Here is a 25,905-nt window from a genome sequence, read left to right as displayed (position 1 = left end):
AAACCAGTAAACAGCTGTGATGGACTCAGGAAGGTGGATTTTTGGTTTAAGCAGACAGACATGCGACAATCTAATAACATAAAGCTAATATTTTCGTGACACATGTGGAAATGACTACAGAGGTGTTTACTTTCATGACGTGTTATATTGAGTGAGCAATTGAGTTTTAACCGACATAGCAATCCCTTATGATAGCACTAACAAGTGTTACATTTCAATTTTTTTCACACAAACTGAACAACAATGTAACGACACTATTGCTATATTTCGTTACGAAAAGTAAAACATCTTCATTCCCACGCCTAATAGGTTGGAAATGATGCGGAGTTGACTGGATTCATTCTTCCAGCTCTCGACGCAGGAGATACAAATTCTGGCGGGGATAAGTCGTTTGGCACGACAACACCTGTGCTATCCTAGCGCAGCAGGTCTTGGTGATATCACAGTAAATTGGGCAAAAGTCTGGACTATTTCTGCCCTGCGATGGACTGGCGACCTGTCCAGTTTATACAACGCCTCTCGCCCATTGAAAGCTGGAGATAGACACCGGCACCTCGCGAACGCGGGGATAAGCGTGTTAGAAAATGGATGATGGACGGATGGTCTGGGCTATTTCTCTTTTCTTGCCATCAAGATCTCTGCTAGCTGGCGCCAGAAAATGCTATTATTGGGCTTTCTTTGTCTGGAAACAGATGCATACAAACATCTTACGGGCGCAGCCATGATGATGTGATAAACTCGCTCAGCTGACAATACAGCGATTGGATTGGCTGAGCAGCAAAAATCGAATGACGTGACCTCTTGGACCGGAGCGCCACAGTTTAGATTTTTTATCGGCTATAACTTATTAATGTGCAAGTGAAAACGTGGGAACATTGGTGTTTTGAGATCACTGCTATGTGTAGCAACTTTTCCCGGTGGAAGAAAATTGCCCCCTGACAGTTCATACGAAAAGTCACCCTACAGATTCTGGCCCATGGCCTAATAGTAGTAAGGTTGCTTTATGATGATAAGCATTTAGTAACATGCATTTCACAAGACTTACCCTTTATAGTCTAGTGATCATTAAATCCTTGACATCTATAGTTCTATTATTTGATCTGTCCCCTTATGTGGTGCCGTTCGGAGACTATGCATATATGCAAGTTGAGGGCTGTTTTAAGCTTAAATTAGATGGTGGTTAATATCAGGCTAAGAATTGTACACATTAACTCGCCTCAATCAGTGTATTAATTGACCTCTTTTCACACTTTGAGATAAAAACGATCTAATAATCCTTCAAATTATCCACATACTTATCACAAATTAAAACTAACTTTGCTATGCTAACTTTGCGGCAAAAGCTGTTTTAAGCTTGTGCGGCTGGAAACAACAGCACAAGCGAAACAAGCATTCTAAAGCCACTTCAAAACGAAAGAATTAAAACAAAATCATCCAGCAGCTTATTTCTGATACTTACATTTCCCTCGATAACATTTGTATGATTTGGTAAATCCTGTCTGCAGACATCCCTGTAGAGACAGAAAATTAACACACGTAGCCTACAATGCAACCCGTGTGATCAAAGCAGGCTACCTGTATAACCCTTAAAGTAATGAGCGCAGTGACTTATAGATGCTAATTGTGCTTACCAAGTATTTAGGAGCAATGCCTGTAAATTAGTTTGATCAGCCACGCTGTTCCTCCAAGGAGGCTTGTTTCTCAACGGCTCCGGTAGGCTTATCTCATAGTTTGAAATTATGACTTGGTATCTCATAATTATGACTTTTTATCTCATAATTATGACTTAGTATCTCATAATTATGACTTTGAAAATTGAGATTATGACTTTGTATCTCAAAATTATGACTTTTTATCTCATAATTATGACCCAGTATCTTATAATTATGACTTTTTTATCTCATAATTATGACTTAGTATCTCATAATTATGACTTTGAAAATTTAGATTATGACTTTGTATCTCATAATTATGACCCAGTATCTCATAATTATGACCCAGTATCTCATAATTATGACTTTCTATGTGCACTTTTTTTTACTTTCATGTGACAGAAACGGGCTTCCATAGAATAGTGTTGTGTCTCTTTATCACATAAAATACAGAGCGTATTGTGGTTTAAAAGTTCTTAAACGTTAAAAGGTATGAGTGCAAGGCACTTTCGAAATAATGATGAAATGATATTTAAAGGCATTGAATTGGAACAGTCTACACTGAGTTGATAATCATCTAAAGACACTGATCTGATAAAGTAAAAACATCTTTATCACAACAGAACCTAACCGGCCGTGCCCAGCTGGCCCAGCAGATCCCAGTATTATTAAGGCTTTAATTATAAAGCTTCTGCAGAAGTTATCAGACTTTCACTGGAATTTTGCCGCTCGGTAAGATGGCCGCTAGGGGCGCCAGTTGCCCTAAAACCACGGTCCAGTGTTTAATGGAGGCGCGATATAAACAGCTGGACTACTGGATCATGCTGTATAAAATCCTGCTTTGAAACTCAGAACACGTGTTCGTTATAAGGAAAACCGAGTCGGGTCGTTGTTGGACGTGAATCCCGTGGCTCCCTGCAGCCGTGCGGTCTTTGGTGATCGCGCTGCGTGAATTGGGCGGATTTTAGGACCCACGGGTGAATTCCTGTTCGAATAATAAAAGTTGTTTGGACCCGTGCGCTTCTGACGTGCGACAAAAGCAGCCGGACTGAGTCAAAGTGCTATTGGGTCAGCATCCGGTGCCGCTCCGATCCACTCGGAGCGCTTTGCTTTGCCGCGGTGCAGCAACAGCGACGGCGGCGGCAGACAGCTCAGTGCAGCGATCCCTCCCCCGTTTCACCAATATATGTTTACAGACGCAGGGAAAGGAGGAGCGTGGGCTGCTGCGTGTCCGTGTTTTCCGGAAGAGAGGGTGTGAAGCATGGGACACATCTCATGTCAGGGAGCTGATCCTGCCCCACGCCAAGCACGGAAGCCCGCCTGATCACCTGCTGCACTGAACGGCCGGCAGCGGACGGAGCTGCGGAGCATCCTAACGGGACATCCCTTCGGCGGAGAGCTTAAAGGAGCCCGTTTTGGGTGAGTGGAACTTTTTTCATGCATGGTGGACTCGCGTTCTTGCCCGCGCACATATACCCGGGCTGAGGAGTTGCAGGCTGGCGTGTAGTGCGGAGGGCTCCAAACCACGCACGCCTTCCCGAGCCTGTTCACTCCGTCTGCGGGATGCTCTGCACTTTGCACCCGCTCTGCAGCGTGGAGCCCGGAGGCTGCACTGAAGCACAGCATTCACGGCGTGGGTCTGTGTCACGCTGCACCTGGCATGAAGGGATCCTGGCTCTTTGTCACCCCCCCAGTTGTGTTTACAGTCATACCTTTAAAGATGCTAGTTTGATCAGACTGCTTTTAGTGTCTGTGTTGGACTCGTGTTTTGTGCACCATATCCAAAATCAACTATAAACAAAAAAAAAGTTCTTTATTACGTTGTGCAAACGATTTATTTGTTCCCTTGTTCCTAGAATCAATAAGTCAACTACACAACTCTGTGTACCAGGCACAGGCCAGGCACCCTACCAGACCAAATGCATTAGTCATTGGACGAAAAAAGAAAAAAAAAAAGAACCCTAACAAACCTGCTGTAAGGCTTTGTTGCACACATAATCTGCACTAGGAAAACCTTCTGCTTTGCTGGAATCGCTGTGGAACAGGGGTCGCCAACCTTTTTAGAAGTTGAGAGCTACTTTATTGGTACTGTGCCATATGAAGGGCTACCTGTACTGACCTTTGAACTAGAAAAGTCAGAGCTCACCTTAACTTTTATGTAATCTAAACATCTTTTTAATGCATTTATCATTTTAAATCTATGTAAGTACAAGTATGATTAAATAGGAAGAGCAACTAAATAAAATGACATTTTAGATGTAACTCTCTGGAGGGTTTTGCTATTTTTTTTAACAGGCTTGTGGGCACCACATAAGGTCCTCGGGAGCTACCCGGTGCCCATGGGGACCATGTTGGTGACCCCTGTTGTAGAACTTCTGATCCTGTTTTTATAAAGAATGAAATTAACAGTCAACACTTTAGCCTTGCTACTTTGTTCAAGATGGTGTTTGTTTAGTTTTTTTCTGCATGGCTGTAACAAGAATAAATGGGCAGAAGGTGCGGCTGACAGAGTTATTCAACGGGGGAGTTCAAGTGGGGGGTGGGTGGTTAGCACGAGGGGCTAGCCCAGGGCTGCTTTCATGCAAGAAGTGCCACTGAGTACATGGATGACATGTAATACATTGCACGTCTGTTCTGCTCCTCAGACCAGCGGAACCAGCAGAATGTGACATGATGCATGCTTTGCACAGAGAAAACCATGTTGGCAGTATGACAACTTCTATCCCCCGAGGACATGTATAAAAAGAGTTCAGCTGAGCTGCTTAGAGGCTGTGTTGCAACAACGCTGATACATTTATGGCTCATTGCGTTCAGCTGCTCAACTTCCCTCTTTCTGAGCTCACTGAATGCTTTGCATCCAGTTTTATGGGCAGTAAATGTCAGAAAATGGCACTGAAAGACGTAACCTGAAAAGGATAATTGGAGGAATACCATGCACTTTAGATGGGGTTTCCTACTGGAGCAATCCAGCAGCAAGTGAATGGCTTTCATTTTGTCCTGCTGGGCATGTGCACATTTGCACAACGTTGCTTCAGAATAGTGGTTTGGGCAGTTTTGCTGAAAGAGAAGGAAAAAAAAAAGACAAAGGGAAGTCGCCTTGCTGAAAGCTGTTTCTGAACTATTGATTTTCTTTTCTTTTGTTATTTCTGCTATGTGTGTTGACGGCTTCGACCCTATCCTAACATGACAAAGGTTCTCTTTACACCACTGAAGCTGTCTTTTTGAAGATGGACACCTCAACATTTCCCAGATCTTACAGCTTCTCAAGCAAATTGGTTGCATAAACACAAAGCCTTTTGTCTTATTTTCATTCAAAAACAGTTGTTTAAAAGAAACAGACAATCTAGTTTCCCGTGAGATATTTATATTTTTTTCTTTTTTTTTTTTTCTGTAAGATATTTTTATAAAGTGAGCCGTGCCGAGGACTTTTGCATTGCGCGTCACTCTAGTTTCAATAACACATATGTTGACAGTCTCAACACTGCTCTCGTGTAATATGTCATGCATGACGTAACACAGTCTTTTGCAGCGTCAAACATGTGTTCTTCCCGGCATTCTACTTGAACCCAAGATAGCCAGCTTCCTATCTGAGGAACAACATTCCCACAGCTCAACACTGCCACCGCCATGTATGGCTGTTGGGAGTCACACATGGCGGTGTCAAGACAACCAAAAAAGCCGCAGAACAGATTTATTCTGTTCTGCGGCTTTTTTGGTTGTCTTGACAGTCAAATATGCACAGCTGGGTGTTGCTCACCCATGTTATGTTAATCATAGCTCCACCCATGAGCCTGAGATATACAGTGAGGGTTGCAATCTGGGCTAAGATCTGGCCTCTGCTGATTGGGGACAGCTGTGACTGTACCTCCTCAGCTTTTGATATTACAACCTATTTCATTTCCATTATTGCCATATTATTGGACACTGATCAGTGCATCTCTGCTGTTCTTTGATAATATCGGTTTAACTGTGTTTGTTCCTAAATAACTTAGTGTATTCCAGATTGTCAAGGAAAGGTGTGGATATTTTTGCGTGGGTGCGTTTAAGGGAGACTCACCCACTGACTTTTAGCTCAAGCTGGATCAAAATGGGAGTTGTGAGGGATTGGTGAGATTTCTTTCAAAGTTCGCCTTTTTTTCTGGTGGAATCCACCTTACTTAGTTTAAATGAGCTCATATAGGAGAGCAGTTTAAAGAGAGTACTTGCCTTCAGGAAAGAAGGCAACGGGTTTTCACATCTGGGGTGTCACGAAGCCCATTTCTGCTGTATCCACAGCAAACAGCGCTGTGTTTAAAGTCTTGCAGTGTTTAATCTTACATCCCTGACACAAAATGCAGCTGTACTCGCTGCTGTGCCTCTGTTAGTGTTGCATCTGCTGCTGTCTCCTCTGTGGAATCGGCCCCCAGTTCCTGGAAGCTCTCAGCGTGTGTTTGCAAAACTCGGATGTTATGAAATCACCTTAGTGTTGCTGGGTTGAGTGACACTGGTTAGGGGAATAACAGAAGGATTCTCTGTCGGAGTTCAGATGATGGAAGGAAAACAGATAGAGAGGAGTGTGTACACTGATTATTTTACTTCCCTGATGATGGAGTAAAGGTGTTTATCTAAACCTGTTTTAAGTTTGTACTTCTATAATAAAATTTTATTTATATGGCGCCAATTCACAACACATCATCTCAAGGCACTTTACAAAGTAAAATTCTATCAAATCATATAGACTGGTCAAAAAGTTTCCTATAAGGAAACCCAGTAGATTGCATCAAGTCTTGACAAGCAGCATTCGCTCCTCCTGAAAGAGTGTAGAGCCACAGTGGACAGTTGCTCCGCTGTCAATGGCTTTGCAGCAATCCCTCATACCAAGCATGCATGAAGTGGCAGTGGAGAGAAAAACTCCCCTTTTAACAGGGATGAAAACCCTCCTGCAGAACCAGGCTCAGTGTGAATGTATATTATTGTATACAATCCTTATTAGAGGAAACTGAACATCTATACTAATTGTATTTTTGCTTATTATGCTCACTTTTCTTGGTGGGTACTTCTTAGCATTGCTATCTTCAGAGTTTTGGTGCATCAAAAAGAATAAAACATATCATCACTTTGAGAGAGATGCACCAATCGACGATTGGTGGCCAATATTGGAGCTTTGACTACCAACACCATTTTAGGATTATGATATAAAATGATTTAGGAACAGTAGTCAGAAAAAAGAGAGAAATGTTTCTTAATGTTTTACCTGGGTAAATATAGATTTTATTATTCCTTATACAAATTAAGCTCCGACAGGCTGGCGACCTGTCCAGGGTGTACCCTGCCTCTCTCCCATCAAAATGCTGGAGATAGGCACCAGCACCCCTCATGACCCCATGAGGGATAAAGCGAGTAAGAAAATGGATGGATGGATGGATAGATATACAAATTAAGAATAGCAGCAGAGGTGATGTTATAATTAGTTAGTCAGTAATTGAGTAGCCTTCCTATCCAATTCTTTTTTTAAGTGAAGTTGGTTGGGTGCATTTAACTTTTACTTGAGTAAATATATGTTGAAGCCAGCCGATTTTGCCGGGGCTTCAGCCCCGAATGTTTTTAGTCAAGCCCCGAATGTAATTAACCTGACCCTAGCCATATGGATTTCGCTCCGCCTAGCTCCACTCACATCTATCTGGAACAGATCCATAGGAATGGCCTTTTTTGAAGGCTGGGCCTTATCAAAAATCCTTGCATATGATTGGATAAGCCACTTGTCTGTCATCTTTATCGACGTGCTATTTCAACCACTCACACCGAAGCCAACCCGTGACGCTGTGAGAGCGACGCAGGAACCCCCCCCCCCCTTTTTTTAAATGTGTTTGCGGCTCTAGTGGCACGCGTTTTATTGACAGTGAGCTGACAGTAGTCCGTGGGCCAGAATCTGTAGGACGCTTCCTTAAGAAGTTTCGTATGAACTGTCAGGGGGCAACTTTCTTCCACCGGGAAAAGTTGCTACACATAGCAGTGAACTCAAAACACCAATGTTCCCACGTTTTCACTTGCACATTAATAAGTTATAGCCGATAAAAAATCTAAACTGTGGTGCTCCGGTCCAAGAGGTCACGTGATTCGATTTTTGCTGCTCAGCCAATCAGATCGCTGTATTGTCAGCTGTGCGCGTTCACCAGTTCATCATGGCTGCGCTCGTAAGATGTTTGTATGCATTTGTTTCCAGACGAAGAAAGCCAAATAATAGCTTTTTCTGGTGCCAGCTGGCTGAGATCTTGATGGCAAGAAAAAAGAAATAGCCCAGACCATCCACCCATCCATTTTCTAACACGCTTATCCCCGCTGGGTTTGCGAGGTGCTGGTGCCGATCTCCAGCTGTCAATGGGCGAGACGCGTTGTGCCAAACGAGTTATCCCCTTAGGAATTTGTAGAATTTTGTATTGTATTTTTGAAATCAATAAAAGTTTTAACCTTCAGCTTTGTGAAGTCTAAATATTTTAAATATCACATTCTAATAAAATGAAATTGATTTTTTAATACATTGTTCTATTTTTAAAAGAGACATATCTCGTTTTCTTAATATGGTTAATATCTCTATATGGTTCTTGGTTGAATTAAAATATTATTAAATCTGATAATTTTGTACCTTTTATTCAGTGTTCATTTGATCACACGTGAAATCCGCTCTATATGATCCATTCCTGCGGGTCAAAAAGAAAAGAAAAAGAAAAAAGACAAACCAATGGACGGTTGTGATGGACTCAGGAAGGTGGATTTTTGGTTTAAGCAGACAGACATGCAACAATCTAATAACATAAAGCTAATATTTTCGTGACACATGTGAAAATGACCACAGAGCCGTTTACTTTCTCATAACGTGTTATATTGAGTGATCAATCGAGTTTTAACCGACATAGCAATCCCTTATGATAGCACTAACAAGTGTTACATTTTCAGTTTTTTCACACTAACTGAACGATAATGTAACGACACCATTGCTATATTTCGTTACGAAAAGTAAAACATCTTCATTTCCACGCCTAATAGGTTGGAAATGAGGCGGAGTTGACTGGATTCATTCTTCCAGTTGAATGCGCTCTTGGCGCAGGGAATACAAATTCTGGCGGGGATAAGTTGTTTGGCACAACACCTGTGCTATTCTAGCGAAGCAGGTCTTGGTGATATCACAGTAAATTGGGCAAAAGTCTGGACTATTTCTCCCCTGCGATGGACTTGCGACCTGTCCAGTTTATACAACGCCTCTTGCCCATTGACAGCTGGAGATAGAGACCGGCACCTCGCGAACGCAGGGATAAGCGTGTTAGAAAATGGATGGATGGATGGATGATGGATGGTCTGGGCTTTTTCTTTTTTCTTGCCATCAAGATCACTGCCAGCTGGCGCCAGAAAATGCTATTATTGGGCTTTCTTCGTCTGGAAACAGATGCATACAAACATCTTACGGGCACAGCCATGATGACGTGGTAAACTCGCTCAGCTGACAATACAGCGATCTGATTGGCTGAGCAGCAAAAATCGAATGACGTGACCTCTTGGACCGGAGTGCCACAGTTTAGATTTTTTATCGGCTATAACTTCTTAATGTGCAAGTGAAAACGTGGGAACATTGGTGTTTTGAGATCACTGCTATGTGTAGCAACTTATCCCGGTGGAAGAAAGTTGCCCCCTGACAGTCGAGGACTAAAGGCTTCCTAACATGGTTCACGCTAACCGCCCCGCCACGGGTGTGCCCCGGAAAACAAAACTTGCCAAATCCGGTCGGGAGAAGGGCGAAAACATCGTTTCCACCAACAAAAGCCTTCAGAGCCGTTCTCTAATATTCTTTTTATGAAACAATATTAGGTAGATTGGACAACACGGAAGAAATAGCAGCATCAATGTTAACACTTGCTTCCTCGATGAGAGAGTGTTTTATGAAATGTTTATTTCAGGATCGGGAGAGATCGGCAAACACAAATAAGGACTCAAACATTGTTTCTGTTAGAATATAAAGCCCACATCTATTATTACCCACAGAACACAGCAACACAAAACAGCAAGCACTTTGCACACGCAAAGTAGCAAGCACTTAAAGTCGACAAGCTTTCAAACAGGCGTGTTGTTCCATCTCTTACCATGGTTAGGACTGGGAAGTCGGTCAGTCGGGTTAGAGCACAATCCACGTGGCCGGGCGTTCATACAACCCACGGCTGACTTCAACAACTAAGGGCGGTCCCCTCCTTTTTATACCAATAAACAAAGTATCAGATGGGAGCGAGAGTGGCCACTTTTCCCTCCCATCTGAGCTGTTCGTCCCGTTTCCAAAACAAAAACCGTTCCCAGCATCTCAGCAGTGTGTGAAGCAAAATAATATTGCAAACTCAGATAATAGCGCAAATATAAGCAAAATAAGGAATATAGAATCAGTCTTTCCAACAACACATTGTCGTAGGTTCCCACCACAAGTTAAAACAAGTTATAACAAAATAACACATGTGGTTCTTAGTTTTATGTGAGCAACATAACAGGCACAAGCATATATGTTAGTTTAAAACTAACCAGTTTTTCCCAAAATACATTGTCAAAGAACAAAAATAATTTAATATATGAGAGAGAGAGAGAGAGAGAGAGAGATAGATAGAGCATAATGTTAAAGATGTATTTTGACAAAGTAAATTGTTACTTTAATAATAATAAAAAACACTTCAAGTGATCCTGTATATACATAAAATGGTCTGTGCTAAGCCCCGGATGTCCTTCAAAGCTGGAAACCAACTTCAGTGGTTTTACAAAAAGAAAAAAAAAGCATTGAGTACCAAAGTTTGTATTTATTGTGAATTTAGTCTTATTTCACACAAGGTTGATATTATACATACACTTTTTGAAATACATGCATGCACCTTCATTAATTTCTGATTAAATGTTCCTTAGTTAGTTGAACCTTTTACCATGCATGTTTTGTAGCCACTAAAATGCACAAGTCTTGCAATAGTAGGGATAGGTCATGCTAGATGTATTGAAATAAAGCCAAAGAGGCCAGACTGAGGTGTTTTGGACATGTACAGAGGAGTGATGGTGAGTACATCAGTAGAAGGATGCTGAGGCTGGAACTGCCAGGCAGGAGGCCCAGAGCAAGACCAAAGAGGAGATTTATGGGTTGAAGAGGACGTGAAGGTGTTTGGTGTTACTGATGAAGATGCAGACGATTGGGTTAGATACAGATCATTTTTTAACCCTCTTTTCATCAGGAAATATAGAATTTACTTATATTGTTTGGTTTATTTGGAAAGTCACAATTTTAAGCAAAATTCACAAAATTGTAATCCAGCTGAGTTTGGTGCCTTTCCAAAAACTTAATAATACCTAGCTTTGCCCATTTCTAAATGTCAAGACATCTGTTTAGAGTCGTCAAAACGTTACTTTTTAAGTAGAAGAAACTGTTCAATCTGTTAAGCTTGAAGTCATTATTCCACTGTCAGCAAAGTGCTGTCAGTGGAATAATGACTGAGGACAACCACAATTTCCCGAACTTGAACTCGGATCAAGATGGAGAAAGGTGGGTGTTGCAGGTCGATGATGCCAACCACACAACAATAAAGAAATAAAGAAACAGGCTAACAATACGTTTCTGGAAAGTCCTTCACCCCAACCCAAAAAAATATGGATGGACTGAGTTCATACCCTGGTTCGGTGCTAGAAAACCAAGATTAACTCTGTAAATCAGATGTTTTTTCATTGATGCAGCAAAACATGTTTTTTGTGACTTGCTTATGAAAATTTAACCAAATATTAAAGTGAATGTATATATTTGAAAATTTTGGATAATTTTGACCCTGGGAAAATTAACACAAAAATGCAAACCTACGCACCCTATTCTTGTTTTTGAAACCATTAAAGTTTTTTTGTTTTTTTTAACCCTTCCGCCCTGAAAAAAACAAACTGGTTTTTTATGGGTTTATGCCAACCTTTCACTGACTATGTATATAGTCCACCAAAGAATGCGGGGGTCTTGCTGTCAGCGGTAAATCCTACATGAATGATAATGTTTGTCTCAGTAAACTCTGAAGCACCTAGCTGTAGGTGGCTCTGGTTGATTGTCTGCCATTATTTACCGGGAACATTGTTGCTGTGCAAGAATTCTGCCGTCATGACTCAGAGGACAGGCTGCTGATCACAATGAGGTTTGCCAGTTAAGAAGAAGAAGCTTAACGCTCTGTTCGCTGTGCTCCCTTTTCAGCTTCTCTGTATGGCTCGCTTTGCTTTTTTTCTTCTGAGATATCCACGCACTTGCTCTGTATAAACACCCTTCATTGTTGATGAGCTGCGAGCGCTTCTGTATTGAATTGTTGGAGGAGTGTAATGCAGAATGTGACCGTGAGCCAGCTGACACTACTGCCCTCCTTTTCAGAAAGAACCCTTTTCAGCGAGCAAGGCATTCTTTAAATCCAATTCTGGAGCTCAACCAACCTTGGCCTCACCAAGGTGCCTGCATCGAACATTTCTCTTCGAAGCTTTCACCGGGGTAGGGAGCAAGGGACCTTTTTAATGTGACTTTTCTCATTTGCATAGGATGAAAAAAAGATTTTGGAGCTCAATCTTTATCTTTGTCGATTAAAAAGCTGCCCTTCATTCTTTAGATACAAAATAACCAGAATGGCAGCACTGAAAATACTTTGCTAACATCTGTCACTAATCCTCTGAAGGGGAGAAAATGTTGTGTCCCAGAGTACTAGTTCAGGGGGGATTAGGTTAATTTAATGGAATGATTTACTGTTGTAGGGCAAGATAGATCAAAATACCTAGACATGTTCAGCCATCACCATGTCTAGCCTTAAGTAGGGGATGCCAACAAGGCCATTATTTACCAAAGTGCTGGGAAGAGATGGTTAAGAGTGGGGGTCCGCAACCTTTACAGTCCATCTTTGCCCTCAGGCCAGCTAAATAAAACTAATTCAACTGTTTAACATGTCTAAAAAGAGTTTTTGATAAATATCTCGTATAGGAAATATTATATCAGATATAACTGGTTCCGCATGATTGCGCAGAACCAAACGCGCTGAACTGCTTCCGGTTGATCGTAAAGCCATATGTTTTTGCCATAGACATTATATACGTAGACGCCCCACTGGACGCTGCCGGCCGCTAGGCCAACGTGCCTACAGGGCGGCCATCTTGGGTCAGACCACAGATCAGACAGGTGCTGTCAGAATGAATAGGAAGCAGCTCAGATCTCATTTTTCAGACCTTTCAGTTAGATTACTCATATTCATTCAGAACTAAAACAATTTAAACTGAAGCCAAACTGGATGAGATATCGCAGTTATATATTTTGCAGTTACATATTAATATAATAAACACACAAATTGCACACATCTCTCATATATATATATATATATATATATATATATATATATATATATATATATATATATATATTGTTTTTTGATAAATATATATTTTCGTACACTATTCATCGCAATGCCTTTTATTGTAAATTGGCTCCAACAGGGTAGCTTCCTGCTTTATGTACATTTACCAAAGGCACTTTAAACTGTACAAAAAACAGATACTCATCAGTGACCATCTGCCACTTTTTAAGAGTATGTGATCAGCATTTAAAAATTATATAATACAAACCGCAATGTGAGGGAGAAAAGAAAAAAAAAATCAACAAAAAAACTAAATAATGCATTTTAGAATCAAAGAGATTACAAAATCATAGCAAAAAGAAAAATATTTCTGTTTTTTCCCCCCATAAATCATGTCTGTTCAGTAATCTAGGACCATTTTGTTTGTTTTGTTTATTTATATATCAGGGCTTTGAACCGGTTCAAGGAACGAAAACGAAAACTGGGAACTTTTTGTATTTTACAGGGAACAGAAACAAAACCGGAAACGTTATTATTTTTTATGTTCTCAAACTGCAACACTTATTTAAAAATAATGGTAACCGGTTAATACCGGTTTTATTTCGTTCCTCAAAGTTTTCGTTGCCTAATTAACTAAAAAAAAGAAGTAATTATTTTCCTGCGCACATTTAACCTGACTCCGCCAGCTGTCTGTCGCTCCGCCTAGCTTCACTCACATACATCTGAGACATCGCCCATAGAAAGTGATTTCTCCAACCAATTTTATTGTCTGGCCAATCAGGACGCAGGGCTGGAGTTTCATAGATGTGACGTAGTGGAGATGCGACCATGACATGAGACTGTTTTGATAGCAATGGAGGCTCGTCGAGGAAGCAAACGTTAACATGGATGCTGCTATTTCTTCCGTGTTGTCCAATCTACCTAATATTGTTTCATTAAAAGAACATCAGAGAACACCTCTGAAGGCTTTTGTTGGTGGAAACCATATTTTTGCCCTTCTCCCGACCGGATTTGGCAAGTTTTGTTTTCCGGGGCGCGTCCGCCGCGGACATCTTGTCGGTTAGCGCAAACCATGTTAGGAGGCCTTTAGTCCTCAACGCGGTTGGCCCGGGATCGGCTCCGACCTGTAGCACTTTGCCGCCTGTCTTTTTTTTTTTTTCCTGCGTCGCTCTCACAGCGTCACGGGTTGGCTTCGGTGTGAGTGGTTGAAATAGCACGTCGATAAAAATGACAGACAAGTGGCTTATCCAATTATATGCAATGATTTTTGATAAGGCCCAGCCTTCAATAAAGGCAATTCCTATCCCTGCCAACACACCCATGAGGGGCCCATGCGGTTTAGATGTGGGCTGGGCCCCAGCTAGTTTTGTCAGTGGGTTCCATGGTGGCCCCTTGTGGGCAAGCCCACATGGGCTGAGGGTGGGTTTCACATGGGCAACCCAGTTTTCACCCACATGGGACCCACACTGGACCCTCGGCTAATTATGGGTCCTTATATCCTACACTGTATAGCCTTTATTATTACAGGCTATTTAATTTTGGAGTGGGTCATTTTGTGTTATTATTGTAATATGTATTATTTTTTGTGAATGCTGCTTGGGAAGACTTTGATGCAGTCAACTGCGAGTTGCCTCTATGCACTATATAAATACAAATGTCATGTCATTGTTCAAGGTTTTTATTATTTCAAAAGCATAATATGTATTTTACAGATGCATAATAAACACAATATGATACAAATTATGAACGTTTTATACAAGACAAAAAATGGAACAGAAAAAAAAATGGTCCCATAACAAATTTTCTTCGGCTGAGCGAGAAGTGGATCTAGTGGGAGAAGGAGGGAGAAGGACGGACCTGTCTGGCCTGTCTATTGCCTCTCCTGTCCCTTGATCCAATCAGCCATTTTGACACTGCCCTCTCCACATCCTGGTGATCTGGCTGATTAGGCTGTTCTTCTTTAAAGCTCCTGCAGGAAATATATGTTATGGTCACTATGGTCACAATAAATTAGTATAAATTTCTCTCGACAAAAGTTATTATATTACAGTTATAATCCATCATGCACTTACCAAATATGACTTCAAACAGCTTTAATGTCCTGAATTCCCGCTTTCCATTCCGGCCCACAAAGTTATACTGCCTTGACAGGTCATGGTCCATGGTGAAGACCATCATGCGTCTTGTAGCCTCATCCACAGTGCTCCCTCCAATGTCTGCCACTGCTGTGACCCAAGGGGGAACAAAGTCAGTACAAAGTTAAATCATTTTTAATTTTTTTGCAGCTTTTAATGGCTCGCTTTTATTGACAGTAGACTGACAGAAAAGGGGTGGAGGAAGGGGAGAGACATGCGGCAAAGGACCACGGGTCAGACCAAAGGCCTCCAAACATGGGTCGCGCTACCAGCTATGCCACGAGCGCACCCCCAGCTAAATCATTGTTATAGCCACTGGAGTAAACCGGACAAAAAGACAAACTCTGGATCTAGATTATTTTCATTGTTGATTAATCTATCGATTTAGTTTAATGTATAATTGTTGATTATTTCAATAATTAATCAATTGGTTGCTATAATAATAAAATGTCAAAACATTTTGAAATATGTTGGTGTTTCTCAAATCTCTTGTTCTATCCAAAAAACAAAGACATACTCGGTTTATGGCCATGAATGAACAAAGAAGACCGAAATATTGTTATTTATGAAGCTGAAATCATAGAATTAGGACTTTTTTGCTTTAAGAAAACTATAGTTGCCAGTTAATTGAATTATTGATTACTGTTCAATTTATTGATGATTTGTTGCAGCTCAGATCAGATCTACTGCCAGCCCCCCAATAAAACTGAATGAAATTTCACTGTTTTATTTTCCTATATTTTAATCATGTAAAGCACTTTGCATTGTCTCTGTACTGAATTGTGCTATATAAATAAATTTGCCTTGCCTTGCCTTGCCTAGCCTAGACTTAACATACATACCAGTTCAGACATGAAGCTTGGGTCAGACAGTTTTTCCTCCGTTACTTCAACCTCCCTAACTGTCTTTAGGGGGAAACCATCTGGGATGAAAGAAATGGTGTTGCCACTGCTGCCACGCTGTGCCATGGTTTGTAGCATCCTTCTAGTGACTCGATTGTCTTCTTTGAGTTCCTCAAGGACTGTCAGGATGCGAACAAGGATGTTGTCCCTTTTTTGTTTCGGGTGGTGATGTGGCTGACCTAAGGAGTACAAGCAAAAAAGTGTAATTGTAGACCAGTTGGATAGAGGCAAAGGAGATGTCAGCACAGACACTTTAATCAGACAATTAAACGGGCCGATTGAAAAGTACACATTCTAATCAGTTTCACTCGCATCACTGTGTGTCAGGATGTGTGTCAGTAAAATATACCAGCACAAACAGATAATTTATTTGTTACAGTTTAGTGAATTGAAGTGTTTTAAAAGTAGTTGGGTACAAAATACTAAAACAATATATTTTATACAACAGGTGACACAGTTGTGCATATAATCGTACATAGACATCAGTGTTTCCATTGACTATCAGTGTGTGTGGTGCTGGGAGACGACACTAACATACATGCATAATCCAAACAGCCTTACCTCTTTTTGCGCTTCCCCTCCAATGTTCTCCGCAGAATCAGACTCTGTCGGGACATCTGTGTTCTGTTCAAACTCAACCAATTTTATACGGGCTATCTCGTATGTTGCTGTCTGAGAGATACAAAAGAAAGTTACAATTACTTCAGAGAACAAATTCTAACCAAATCATTGGTGAGCTCATCATGTCGCATCATATCATACATTAATTAAGAAAGACGGTTACACTAACTGCTTTTCTCTTGACAGTCAACTTGTAGATTGCCCAGTCAGGGTGGGGGTCCTGTTGCTCTATGACCGCCTTTGCAATGTTAACTCTTGCTGGTGACCAGTAGCATTCATCCTCCTCAGGCCCGATAAACCATTTGGTCGGAATCACTGCCAATCCTCCACCATTTTCAAAATCAACAATTGCAAAAGGCAACATGCTTAAAGAAAAAAAAATACACATCAATAGAAATTCATACATGCATAACAAAAAACAAAAAAAAACAAAAAAAACAAATAGGTAGCACACTAGTGCAGGAGTGGCAATGCCACATATCCAGTCTTGTGTGGTAACAGAACCATTTTTGTTTTTAAGTCCTCCACAGGTAGTAGCTGCAAGTGTTCAGATAAATTAAAGACAAAATGAATTCCAATAAGTGAGGAGTCCATTGGATAGGTGGAAAAACGGCAGGGCGTTTTCAAAGGAATTACACAGTACTTTAACGGTTCCGGAATGTGACAATATGTTTTGCACAATAACAACATTTCCCCCAACAGAAAAACAGTTGTTGCCACAAGAAGAGGAGATCAGCGTCTGTCCATCATTGTAAGATCTATACTATCACTATCTGGCATATCATATGAATCCCAATTTTCATTAATATGATCAAATGATGGAATGTTACTGTCATAAAAAACATCAGTGGAATTTTCTTCTTCATGATTACTTGATAAATTCTCATCGCAAGCATCGTAGAAAGTGTCCATGGAATCTATGTTCTCAGAATTAACTGCCAACAAAGCCATAGACTCCTTTTCGAGCATAAGCAAATGTTCCTCCACTTTTGCCAATATTTTCCTCCTTTTTGTTCTTGAAGTCTCCATTATTTCTAAAAAAAAAAAAAGAGAAATGTTTTAGCTTTCAGCTATGATAACAAACACGGGAGATAAACTCCAACCAACAACTGCAAATGATTTGGTTAGAAAATGTGTTTTTGTGGTTAATCACAGATCTAAATCCATGTAAAATGAAGCTAGATTTGTTTTGAGTTTATCACATCACAGAGGTGACTATAGGCTAATGTGTGCATTATAAGGCGGAGGGATTTCAGCTGGTTATATGCACTGCATCGTCACTTATTTAAGAGTCAAAAAGCGACTTCACTTTCAGAAACAAACCCAAAGAACAGCAACCTGCAAATAGAAAAAAAAAACCTTAAAGTCGTATGAAATAATCAGGCTTGGAAACATTGAGTGCGGGTCACTGGAACAACCGCGTCGAGGGAAAAAAACATCAGCGCCATTAACGCGCGTTAAAAAAAGGCGTTGTAGTCTACTCGCGGCCCTTTTAACTTTCTGTCAAATACCGACTGCCAAAAAATAAATAAAATAAATAAATACACTAAACAGCCCAAGCAGCTAAGGTCTAATAGTGTAAGTCCAGCTCTGATTTCCTTAAGACGGTAGAATGTGCCGCAGAGCCGAAACTCCGAGCCGACGGCGGTAGCAGTTGCGGTCGTGGTCACCTAAAACTGTGGCTTTTTTTGTTGCTGCTGTTATTACTCTCAAACCCGTAGCATTCTCTAAACTATGTCTGCAGCAGACACTTTAAACCTAGCTCCTGCACTCTTTATAGTTACTTTCCGAAAAAACGTATGTCGTCCGAAATACCGTCTCCTCTCCAAGGATAAAAACAACGTCCTTCCAACAAGATGGCGTCTGTTAACTTCCGGCTAAGCGTGGTGTCGGAATCCACTTCCGGTAGAAATATAACTGTTTTGTTAGCGAGACTAATGGATGATCCTGGACGATCCAAGGTTTAGTTCTGTTTCAGACAATTTTCGTATTTGTTTAGTTAGCTTGGGTGATTTTTAAGATACTAATTTAGGTGTGAAATGATTAAAATGTGAACATTATAAACGTTCCCCTGTCCCGTGTTCACTGCCCCCTAGTGACTGAATTGAGAATTGTGGTAATTTATTTTTCCCCTTCTAAAGTTAGTTAATAAAGGCCACAATTAATGAAATACTAAATTCTTAGCATCCTTCGTTTGCAAGACATTTTAGCAAAACGTGTTTTTTTAAAAGGCTCTTAAAAACTACTTAAAAATAAAATAATAAAACAACAAAGCCCAGCTGAAGCCCTTCTAGCCCAAGTGAGGCCCTTATGGGCCCCACCAGGACGTGTTTGCTGGGATAGAGGTGTCCCAGATGTATGTGAGTGAAGCTAGGCGGAGCAACATACAGCTGGCGGAGTCAGGTTAGCGCACGTTACCATGACAGCTGAGGTTCACTTCCTGTGTGACATCACATCACACATTCGCTGACTGAATGGAGAGAGAGCGGTGTCTCCACTAGAGCTACACATCTTAAATAAGAGGTAAATTACGATCCATCGTTAAGTAAAACGCTCATTTTAAACACAATATCAATAGCTATATTTGTCAAACGAAAGGAACGAAATTAACCGTTCTGGGAACAGTATTTTTTTGTTGTAACCGGTTCGGGAACGTCAATTTATTGGTGGAACTCATAACCGTAAACGTTATAATTCCGATTGGGGAAAAAAAAATCGGTTCAAAGCCCTGATATATATATATATATATATATATATATATATATATATATATATATATATATCAGGGCTTTGAACCGATTTTTTTTTTTTATATATATCCTCATAAAATCTTACTTATGGAAGGTAATTCCCCGGGATGTGGTTCGTAGTGTCCTTTTATTTGCGCACCCATAAGCGGAGTAAAAGTCGGACATCCTGGGAAGTAGCTCTGGAAGTTGCTAACTGTCAATACAAATCAATACTATCAATCATTTGGTCCCATGTAGCCCCTAAAAGGGTGACGATTTCAGTCAGCTAATTTATCTGGAAATCGGTTGAGAATTCACCGGATTCAGAGTATCTGAAAACATAAAGTACCACTTTCCTGAATTGACGTGTATTCTCTCTGAGCGCAGCTTGGTCTGACCTAAGATGGCCGCTCTGTCAGCACGCCTCTCATCCAACGACGGGGCGTCTACATATATGATGTCAATGGTTTTTACAATGTTTGAAAAAGAAGCTCGAGGCGGAGAAAGAGCTAGAGAATGGGGAAAATGCTAATTTAAACAAAAGTGGATGGAAAACGAGGAGTTCGGCTGCAGCCTGTCGACGGTAAAGATGACGAGGATTTTGCCGTGTTTGTAAAAATAAAATTAAGCTTTGCACAATGGGTGTCAATGCTTCACGATCTCACATGAAGTCGGACAGGCAGTGGTGTAGTCCAGGGTATACAGCATATACCCTCTTATTTTTCAGTCAGCATTCCATCCCAACTAATGGAGCGATATTTGTGCCTTTTGCTTGAGCGCGCAGTGAGACAGGTATTTGGCGTTTAAACATCATGCGCACACGCTCAAAACCTGTTTGGCGCACGCTCAACTCTGATAAACTCTTTTCAACCCACTATCCTTGCGTTCAGTTCCGTGTCTGCTCGCGCGCTAGACCTGCTCCTTCCACGGTCAATACAAGCTGTGCGCTCGCTCGGCTGTTTCTCCCATAGACATAATATATAATGTCTGGTTTTTCCGTTCGCTCGGCTCTGTCTGTGCGTTCGAGACTTCAAAAACTGTCCACCTCACCAGCCAATCACAGAAAGGTTTCTTTTCATCCAATCAGAGTAAGGCTTGCAAATACTGCATTCAGATGGATTAAATCAAAATCCTGCAGCATTTGGCAGAAATTACTAAACATAATGGTGGGATTGAAGAAAAAACAACCAATAAACAGTTTATTGTTTTAGCCTAAAATATTTAGTTTAAAATAATTCCCTGAGTTACTAAGTGAGGTGTGAAATATGTTTTTGTCTCTTTTCTTTCCAGCTTCTGGGAGGTGATGCGAAAGTTTCTGGTGATCATAATCATCATCATTATTCAAATAGCACTTTAACACGAGGTAAAACAAAATGACATTTATCTGTCTGTCTGTCTGTCTGTCTGTCTGTCTGTCTGAGAGTGGCATTAAAATTATTTCTAAGAGCATTAAAAAGCATTAAATTAGAGTTACTCATTCCTGTATAAACCATGTTTATGTTTAAAAAAAAAAGTTTGTAAAAAGAGATTGGATACATTTTCTATGGCTGTTGATTATTTGTGGAATTGGTGCCATTGGTGATCCAGTCGTTTAACTTGGTCGTGCTGAAGAGTGGTTCATCTTTTCATAGAGGTTCTCCAATACACTTTCCCTGCATTAGTTTAGCTATCTGAATTCAATCTGCTCTGGCACACACTGAAAGACTTCTTTCTGATCAGACTAGGGATGCACCGATACCCGGATCGGATATCTGCTCCGATATTGACTATTTAGCTGGATCATATATCGGATGATTGAAGCCGATCCAGCATTTCGATCCAGTCATTTTTTTAAATTAATATCATACACAGCTATACAATTACGCAGATCTAGTCACTTCCATTCTATGTTTCCAATGGCGGTTACGCAGAGCACGCCAAGCCTGCTATTTGGAAACATTTCAAACTTGATACGCCAACAAGTCTGACTGCAACATGCAGCATCTGCAATGCATAAGCTGTGAGGGGGGGTGGTAAGGTTGGTAAATTAAAACCACAAACTTAAATAAGCACCTCCAAAAGCACCATGCTAAAGAACATGCATAACTTTTTTTTAACAATGTTTATTTCTAGCCTGATAACTTCACTCAAATGGCAAGGAACGCGGTTTATTCATTAAACAGTAGTATGGAATCGGTATCGGATATCGTCCGAGCCCAGGTATTGGTATCGGATTGGAAAAACTAAATCAGTGCATATCTAGACCAGACATGACTCTTTCAAGCAGTAGAGTGAAAAGCTGGATATTTTCTATTGAAAATAACATTCACTAGGTACCCTGTTTACAATAAGGCTCTGCTGATCCTTATCTAACAGTGAAACAGTTATATGTAAAAGACATTTTAGGAGGTCAAAGCTTTAGTGAACTTCTTGCCATTTTGTCCCAATGTCTTTAATATATTCAAACACCCAGGCAGTTTTCTATGTAAATTTGGTTTCCATTTTTTTGGAACTGAGCTTTGTCATTATAGTGACTGTCATATAATTTGCTCTGTCAGATTTGGAGCTTTTAATCCAGTATGTTGTATTTATGGGTGTTGATCGTGTCATACCTTCACCGTTTTGTACTTGGTCCAGTTTTGGTCCTTTTGTGCCAGACTTTTTCCATGTGGCCTTTAAATATATCACCAGGAGGTTGTTCAGGTATTTTAATTTGATCAGGGATAGTAATTATCTAATGTTACTACCACGCACTATTGATAGGTGCATGGGTATGAAATGCTTTCTGAATGGTTACAAAAAATGCTGCAGAATTTTAAGGAAAAAGTGATATTGCAAAATAATTGTTGAATATTGTGATAATAGTGATTCTGATTAACTCACATTTCCTTTCTACTCCCTTTCCATTGTCATGATGTCCTCACCACTCTCCCCAAACCATAAAATGCTGTCATGGATAGGTATAGAGGGCAGAGAAAGTCCATTCTGCTGGCTGAATGTACTATTGGCAAACAGCAATTTGAAATAAACCTGAAACATAATTACCTACCAAGTATTCCCTCTGAGTAGTGTCTTGCAGTTGAAATATTGCACTCACTTATATTGGCAGTGATTGCAATTTAAAGTCTTGTGCTCTGGAAAAAAAAAGAAAAGAAAGTTGAGACCAGATGGCAGTGCTTGTGTACGAATTGATGCAGGTGGACATGGAGATCGTATGTTCACCAACCTATACAAAGAGCTTATGTCTGATGTTAAATGATGCATCCAACAGTTTACTGTTACCAATGATGTTATTCTGATGTTGGTCTCCTTTACTTTTCACACATTACATCTGTTATATATTTAAGCTCATTCGAACAGTTCGGGTTAGGCTATTATTTACTCCAATAAAAATGTATTGCCGTTATTCATTTGTTGTGTTTTTATATCCATCTTACAAACTGCCATGGATGTTAGTTCTGTTCTCAGTAACTTTGCATTACCGTGTTCATTTGCTTCTCTTTTCCAGCTTCAGGCCTACTAACAGTTTTATTGAGCATTTATTAACTTAGGTCTAAATGACAACTAAACTATTCTGACATCTGAACTAGAATTGCATGAAACTTTGTCTTAATGTGAAAGTTTAGTAGAACCGTATATGAAATGTTTTCTTCTTCCTGGGGGGACATGACAAAAAATAACCGAGAAGCAATTGAGATTTAGTGCCACTTTCTTTTACTGTGTTTCAAATGGGATCTAGAAGGCATCTTTTTAATGCAGCATGATCGAGATCTATTGAAACAGTAGGTTCACCCCAGCCCCTGTGACTGTGACTTTGACTGTCTCAGTCATTGTGTCCATGGGCAAGACCCTTCACCCGCTTTGCCTGTTGGCGGTGGTCAGAGGACTGATGTATGGCGACCTTGATTCTGTCAGTCTGCCCCAGGACAGCTATGGCTACAAATGTAGCTCACCACCGTCAGCGTGGGAGTTTGTGTGAAGCGTGTTGAGGTCCTCTGGACTTAATAAAGAACTAATAGAAGTACAGGCCATTTACAATTTACCCACTTTATATTTTAGTGTTGTCTGTCTTTTACACTATCTTGGGTTTTTTAAGGCTTTACTTAGTTTTTCACAAACTTTTCCTAATTGCCAATGGATGAAACCAAGGAGTATGCCCAGCTTGCTTGTAACTCTGACCCTGATGTCTTCATGAGAGCCCTTTGTGACCTAGATGCTGAAATCGGTTGCTGAATTAAAGCAAAACCTGAGTATGAAACAAGCTGAACATGAGGAAATGCTGGATTTACGGGCACCCTGTCACTAAACCTGTGGGAGCGCTGTAGCTGCTTGCTATGCATCAGAATGAACTCAAAAACATGAACATTTTATACTCAATTTAATAGGGATGTGGAAGTTGACTCAGACCTTTTTCTTTATGCGGTAGCAGTGAAAACACAGGATCGATGGAAATCAAGCGCAGCCTTCTTTAGAGATTGACATTATTTAGATGAGTCATCAAAGGGCCACTGGGCTAAACATTCCTCTCTCTGATACCAGCAGCCTGCTCACAGCGATGCCTCTCTACTCCTTTGTCTGTGACCTTTCCTCAAACAAGGAGCGCTACCTTACATCCAATTTGTTTTTCCAAGAGTGTTTTCGGGTTAAATTGTTTTAAACGGCAAGAACGGTTTTCGGAGCCTGTTTTACAGAGATAAGGATTAAAACGATTAGCCTTGTTTTAAATTCTTCCAGAGACTCATCGGTTTGGGAAAAGCTGTTGCTTTATTTTCATTTTCAATGATGGTATTCTCAGAAGCAGTTGAAGATGCAGCTCATTTTAGCTCTTAAAAAGTAGTAGCCATTACGTGTGACAAAAAATCAAGGTGCAAACCATATCACTAGCTCAAAAAGCTTTAGCAGGCCATCTCAATCTTGCTACAATATTTACAGCCAGAAGCTGATAGCAAGTACCTGAGAAATGAAAATGTCACGATATTCATTGTGGAAAGAAGGGCTGTCTCCCAAAATGCATTACAGTTAAATTAAAGGCTAAATTGGCATTGGAAGTTTTTCTCCCAACACAGGGGTCGTCAACCTTTGCAATCCAAAGAGGCATTTTTACCCTCACACCGAACAAATAAATTTTGTCTAGAGTCACGAAACCTTTATGGACCTTTTTTGAAGAAACAAAAGGCTTATCAAGTTTTATGAATACCTGCTATATAAACTTTGATTGTATTTTTTTTTTTTGCCTTCAGGTCAGGTTTCTAAGCTTCAGAACAGAGAAAGTCTTAAAGCTTTTGAAACAAGAGAAGGGGGGGGGGGATTACTGGAAATTTTAGAGATGGGCCGATATTAAATCGGTGCATTACCAAAATTGCATGCCACCAACAAATACCACATAAAATATCACCCTAGTTTTACTTATCGTACCGATTTAGATATGTTTAAAAATAACCAACATTGTCGATACCGATTTTAATGCTGAACAGAAGATTTCATATTTATAACTTATCTCAAAACTTGAACATGTCTGTGTGCCATCTTTTCACCCATTTAAACCTCAGGTTTTTTGGATTGAAAAAACAGCGCAAGCTAAATTGCTTTTCTTGCTGCACAGTCACAGCTCTCGGGGCGCTTTATCAGTCAGAGAGATGCAGCCGACAGCCATTCTGCATCAGGGCTTTCCCAACAGCCCATAGGGTTGTACAAGTGATGAGAAGGCATAGAGATCAATTGGATGCTCTTCCTCTCTGAAGGATTTAGAATATTACTCCCAAGGGGAGAGATAAATGGCTTCTCATTTTCCACAGCAGTAGATTAATCCTCTGCAGGTTCACATCATCCCGGGGATTTTACATCCCGGTGTCTCAAGCCCGGGGCAGAAATTTGACGGTCAAAAAAATAAAAAACATGCAAAATATTATTATGTTTCTCTGTGTTAACAATACACTAGCTCTAGCTGGTTTTAAAAATAGAGGAATAAGTCCACAGCCGAGACCTGCCTCAATTAAAATTGAGGGAGAGTCTGGAAATTCTCTTAGGTCAGGAGGTGGAGGTGCCGGGGGACACAAAGCAGGTCCATCCAGGTTGGAAAGGATCCTTGTCAGATGACATTTCTTAGATTCAATGTAGGTCAGCTATGCTGGACACTGCACGCTCATTGTCAGAAATAATTGGCTCATCCAACTTGCCAGTTTGTACTTGTACATCCTGTGTAATCCTGGGCTTATTTTCGCCTGAGGCAGCCAGGCTCGGAGAGGGTGGCCCTGGATTTGGTTGGGATTGTTGTCCCAAACTGTTTCCGCTCAGTCAGATTGATTACAGCTCATGGACTTTGTGTCCATTGTCTAGCCTGGGGAGCAGCAATGGCTGCATTATGTGACGCATCAGTTGGATTGGATGCACAAATGTGTGTTGGACAGGTTTACGCATCCAACTGTGTTTTATAGTGTTAGCAGCTAATCCTAATGATTGAATTAAAGTGATCGGGGGATTAGTGTGCCGCAGGTTAACTCAACAGAACGTAAGTGATAATGGAACGTATTGTTTTTGTTTTT

General features: G+C 40.6%; 1 protein-coding gene and 2 long non-coding RNA genes across 4 annotated transcripts in view; 1 reads left to right on the top strand and 2 right to left on the bottom strand.

Annotated features, from left to right (window-relative positions):
- Nucleotides 1-2,440: 2,440 nt before the first annotated feature.
- The window catches only part of camkk1a (calcium/calmodulin-dependent protein kinase kinase 1, alpha a), a 143,918-nt gene continuing 120,453 nt past the window's right edge, over nt 2,441-25,905 (top strand). For both annotated transcript variants that reach the window (XM_036129420.1, XM_036129419.1), the window contains exon 1: nt 2,441-3,071. The gene's annotated coding sequence lies outside the window, so the exon portion shown is untranslated. The remainder of the gene's footprint in view (nt 3,072-25,905) is intronic.
- Nucleotides 14,562-16,053, bottom strand: LOC118558858. Its single transcript, XR_004928530.1, has 3 exons — nt 15,975-16,053; nt 15,070-15,222; nt 14,562-14,966 (listed from the first exon to the last, which is right to left on the bottom strand). It is a non-coding gene; the product is annotated as an uncharacterized LOC118558858 (long non-coding RNA).
- LOC118558859 lies at nt 16,123-17,183 on the bottom strand. Its single transcript, XR_004928531.1, has 3 exons — nt 16,825-17,183; nt 16,596-16,706; nt 16,123-16,213 (listed from the first exon to the last, which is right to left on the bottom strand). It is a non-coding gene; the product is annotated as an uncharacterized LOC118558859 (long non-coding RNA).

The sequence above is a fragment of the Fundulus heteroclitus genome, unplaced genomic scaffold (genome assembly GCF_011125445.2).
Source record: "Fundulus heteroclitus isolate FHET01 unplaced genomic scaffold, MU-UCD_Fhet_4.1 scaffold_167, whole genome shotgun sequence".
In the NCBI taxonomy this organism is placed as follows: Eukaryota; Metazoa; Chordata; class Actinopteri; order Cyprinodontiformes; family Fundulidae; genus Fundulus; species Fundulus heteroclitus.
The sequence above is the reverse complement of the archived record's forward strand: the minus strand, read 5'-3'. Positions and strand labels throughout refer to the sequence as shown.